The 5315-nt window shown below is 43.0% G+C and overlaps 1 pseudogene; it reads left to right on the top strand.

Annotated features, from left to right (window-relative positions):
* The first annotated feature begins 4 nt into the window (after window positions 1–4).
* On the top strand, window positions 5–3395 carry LOC125529107 (annotated as a pseudogene).
* The last annotated feature ends 1920 nt before the right edge of the window (window positions 3396–5315 follow it).

Here is a 5315-nt window from a genome sequence, read left to right on the forward strand (position 1 = left end):
TCCTGCTGAGATTGGTGACCTGCAAAGTCTCAGGCTGCTTGAGCTCTCATTTAACAGATTCACAGGACATATCCCTGCATCTCTGGGTAACCTAACAATGTTAACTGATCTTCTCATTCACCAAAACATGGTATCAGGTCTCATTCCCAAGGAGATTGGAAGACTTGTCAACCTACAAAATCTACAACTAAGCAACAGCACCTTAAGCGGTTTGATACCGAAAACCCTTGGAAATCTGAGCCAACTAAATGCATTATGCCTGTTTGGTAATCAACTTTCAGGGCCTATACCCCAAGAACTAGGCAGGCTAGTCCATATGCAAATTCTTGAGCTTAATTCAAATGATTTTTCAGGTCCAATTCCAATCTCCATAACCAATATCACTACGATGAACACACTTTATCTCTTTGAGAATGAAATCACAGGTCCAATACCCCCAGAACTAGGCAACCTCGCTATGCTAAACCAACTTGGTCTCTACGAAAATAAAATAACAGGTTCAATACCCCCAGAACTAGGCAACCTCACTATGCTCAATGAACTTTTTCTCTATACAAATCAAATCATAGGTCCAATACCTTTAGAATTGGGCATCTTGCTGAATCTCCAGTATTTAGACTTCGGCGACAACAAAATATCAGGCTCTATCCCTGACAGCTTAGGAAATATAACCAAGCTAGTGGTACTACACCTCTATGAAAATCAGATAACAGGTCCAATACCTCTAGAATTAGGCCTCTTGCTAAATCTGGAGGATTTAACCTTGGCCGACAACCAAATATCCGGTTCAATTCCTAGCAACTTAGGAAATATTACCAAGCTAGTACAACTATCCCTCTTCAAAAATCAGATAACCGGTTCCATTCCCCAAGAGATTGGCAATCTGATGAACCTCGAAATTTTAGACTTGTATCAGAACAAAATTTCAGGATCAATACCGAAAACTTTTGGGAAGTTGCAAAGCATCCAAAGAATGCAAATCTACGATAACAAATTATCAGGTTCTCTTCCCCGAGAATTCGGAGATCTCATCAGCCTTGTTGAACTTGCGCTGTCTAACAACTCACTTTCTGGACCTTTACCCGCAAATATTTGTTTAGGGGGCAGACTTCAATATCTCCAGATCTCTTCTAATATGTTCAGTGGCCCCATTCCAAGGAGTTTAAAGACATGTACGAGTTTGGTTCGACTTCGCCTTGAGTCGAACCAACTAACAGGAGATCTCTCTCAGCATTTTGGTGTCTATCCACAACTTGTACAGATGCGGTTAGCATCGAATAGACTGTCTGGGCAGATCTCACAAAATCTAGGTGCATGTAACAAACTAGAAGTACTACATCTAGCACAAAATAAGATCACAGGTTCCATACCTCCAATCCTTTCTAAATTGTCCAACCTAGAAGAACTAACACTCGATTCTAATTATCTAAGTGGTGAGATTCCACCAGAGATCTGCACTTTAGCAAACCTATCTAGCCTGAACTTGTCATCAAACCAATTATCTGGATCCATACCTACACACATAAAAAAGCTACACAATCTAGCATACCTTGATACATCTGGGAACAGACTGAGTGGATTAATACCTGAGGAACTAGGGACCTGCATGAAACTACTGTCCTTGAAGATCAACAACAACAACTTCAGTGGAAGTTTGCCAGGTGTGATTGGAAATTTGGCAGGCCTGCAGATCATGTTAGATGTGAGCAACAATAACTTCACTGGTGTGTTGCCGCAGCAACTTGGGAAGAGATGCTAGAATTTTTTAATTTATCACACAATCAGTTCAGTGGCAGCATTCCGTCGTCCTTTGCAAGCATGGTGAGCCTTTCAACACTTGATGTGTCCTACAATGACTTGGAAGGACCAGTCCCAACAGCACGGCTACTCCAAAATGCTTCAACAAGTTGGTTTCTTCCCAATAAAGGTCTATGTGGTAACCTCTCTGGCCTGCCACCTTGTTATTCAACTCCAGTAGCTGGTCAGCACAAACGAAAGATACTTGTTTTGCTCGTGCCAATTGTTCTTGCGGTGGTTTTCTGCATTGTTGTTGCAATTTCTGTCATAATAATTCTTGGTCGTAACAAGAGAAAACAACAAGAGAGTGTTCCCGCTGAAGGAAGGGACCTATTCTCTGTTTGGAATTTCAATGGAAGATTAGCATTTGACGATATTGTAAGGGCAACAGAAAACTTCGATGATAAGTACATCATTGGAACAGGAGGATACGGCAAAGTGTACAAGGCACAACTCCAAGATGGGCAGCTAGTTGCTGTGAAGAAGCTTCATCAGACAGAAGAAGAGTTGGACGACGAAAGAAGGTTTCGCAGTGAAATGGAAATCTTATTACAGATCCGCCAACGAAGCATTGTCAAAATGTATGGATTTTGCTCCCATTCAGCGTATAAATTTCTTCTCTACGACTACATTCAGCAGGGAAGCCTCCACCGGACGTTGGAAAATGAGGAGCAAGCAAAGGAATTGGATTGGCAAAAGAGAATTGTTGTTGTAAATGATGTGGCTCAAGCAATATCTTATTTGCACCACGAATGCAGTCCACCTATAATCCATCGAGATATAACGAGAAACAACATCTTACTTGATGCAACCTTCAAGGCTTTCGTCTCGGATTTCGGCACAGCAAGGATTCTTAAGCCTGATTCATCAAATTGGAGTGCACTAGCGGGGACGTATGGGTACATAGCTCCTGGTATACTAGTATAACCTTCCTTCTCACGTCTGAAGCATTTACCTCTATCTATTTGTTCCTAACTCTAATGTCTTGATTACGTGCAGAACTCTCGTACACATCTGTTGTCACGGAGAAATGCGATGTCTATAGCTTTGGTGTGGTTGTGCTAGAGCTACTTATGGGGAAGCATCCAAGGGATCTATTAGACGGTAGTTTGTCAAATGGGGAACAAGCTATGCTGGTGAAAGATATTCTGGACCAGCGACCGACAACACCAACAGCAACGGAAGAGAGTAGCTTAGCTCTGTTCATCAAGCTGGCCTTCTCTTGCTTGGAACCTTCTCCACAAGCAAGGCCAACCATGAGGCAGGCATACCAGACACTCATCCAGCGACCCTCTTCTAGTTCCTCTTCTGTGCCTTTCAGTGCACTAACACTAGAGCAAGGGATGCATGTTGACATGTGATCCGAATTCTGGCGAGGCGTCAGGGACTATCGTAGCGGAGGCCAATTTAGGTTCCCGCTTTAGACTCGAGTCACTCATATGCCAGACATATATGCCTCCTGTATGCCACACGGGATGAGTTGATGACTCATTCTAAGTCTATGTATTTGTAGAAAATCTCCTGATATAGTGAAAGATAACTGTTTTTGCCCGTGGTCTTTCCTGCAAGGATTTTGCACTAGAAATTGGTTTCCTGTGTTCTTCATATTTATTTCTCCATTTGTTCATTGCCGATGTCTAACAATGCATAAATATAATTTGTTTTACGGGTTGCTTGTAAATCTATGTGGTGTCTATGCTTATATTTGTTAAATGATGTAGACGCGGTATCCACATATGATACTTCCTTTGGGTTGTTGTCTAGTACAAAGGTACTTGAAAATGGTGTGCTAATATTTGTCTCATTTCGTGTATTATTGCTCCCATGAACCTAAAAAAAAATCCAATACTGATGCGGTATCATGGAAATTAAGGTAAAATACATTAGGCTAGGCAGGAATAATCACAATGAGTGGTCAATGCATAAACTGCAACAAATGAATGTGAGCACATGGAGCTAACTGCAGAAAAACAAGGAAAATACCACAGTGAAAGGACTTCCCGGAAAATTACCAACAGCAAGGAAAACTACTCAGTACCTCCTCATCAATGTAATATGGGACGTGAGATCCATATTGTATTTCATTGCTCACATAGATAAGATCGATCATCTCGTATTGCATGCCCTGCAGATTACAGAGGCAGGTATGGATTCAGATGCAATTGAAACAAAAGTAGACAGAAAAGATAGACAATCAAATGAGAATCCTGAAAACATGAAGGATCTGGTAAACAACAGGATGCTGCATACATCTATATCTTCAATCCTGACAGTTCTCATCATCCATTTCAGCTTTTATTGGCAATTACCATTGCAGCCATCTGTTAATGAAAGACAAATCAAGATAAGTCTGGGAGCTAGAATCAGAATCTACCAACAAAGAACTAGATAGGAAACTAAGGCAACATACAGTGTGTTGAGCATCTTTAATTCACTCTGATGCAAAAGTGCAGCATGTCATGTTGTCCTTCATACCTGTAGGGAAGGCGTGTGGAATACAGATATCTAGAGCATAGTTTCTCTATCAGATAAGAACACAACCTTTACAAAAATGAGCTATTCTAATGAAGGAAAAAGAATATATAGGTATGTATGAAAGCACGTCAACTAGATTCAGGATTCAGCTATACCTTGTCGTTTTCAGCTAGATTGAGGACATTTCATCGAATAGGTAGTGTGCGGGCGGGAAGAGAGGTGAAGAAGACGTCGCTGGGGGTGCTGTCGGCATTTCATCAAACATGCAGTGTGCGGGGACTAATCTTTGTGGCTCCAAATTTTGAGTCTTGTCCCTGAAATGGATGCTCAAACCACCAACATCAGCAGCAACCACCAAATTATCCTCGGCCGTCGCATCAATCAACAGAAGTTGCAGGATTTATTAGGCCGAGAGATGGCTGCGGCAACGGAGCAACTACTAAGCTGAGGCGGAGGGTGAGCAGCGGTGGCGTGGCGAACTAGACGGATGTAGAGCAGCGGGGAGAAGAGGATCAGGTCGTAGCAGAGCTCGCGGACGTGGTCGGTGGCGCTGTTGGAACAGCCCGAGGATGAAGAAGCACACACTCACGAACTGAAGGTAGAAGAAGAGCACACACAGACTTTGGCACACACAACTTTGCCACTTTTCTGTATTTCTTCTCGCACTGAAGCACAATGCAGATACATGGGCTTTAATAGCCAAATCACTCGGCCAACACACCCCACGCACTAACCCAATAACCAACTTCCTAGCTGCATGCACGCACTACTCCACTTCTGCATGCGCGCGCCCACAACGGACCAGCCACACATATCGGCTTGATCCGATTCTTTCTCCAGCAGCTGACGCACGTCACAAGCTTGAGTCATTCCCAAGTCTGTAGCACACTAGGAGCTTGCCCATGCAACGGCACACTTGACGCATGTCTCGACTAACTGCGTCCGCTTCTAGCTCCACACTCTATCTGCCACAAGACTCGGCCGCTGCAACTCTATGGAGCTTTGTGCATGCTGCTAACTAAAGTTTCAACTACATGCATGAA

This window comes from Triticum urartu, unplaced genomic scaffold (assembly GCF_003073215.2).
Source record: "Triticum urartu cultivar G1812 unplaced genomic scaffold, Tu2.1 TuUngrouped_contig_5344, whole genome shotgun sequence".
Lineage (NCBI taxonomy): Eukaryota > Viridiplantae > Streptophyta > Magnoliopsida > Poales > Poaceae > Triticum > Triticum urartu.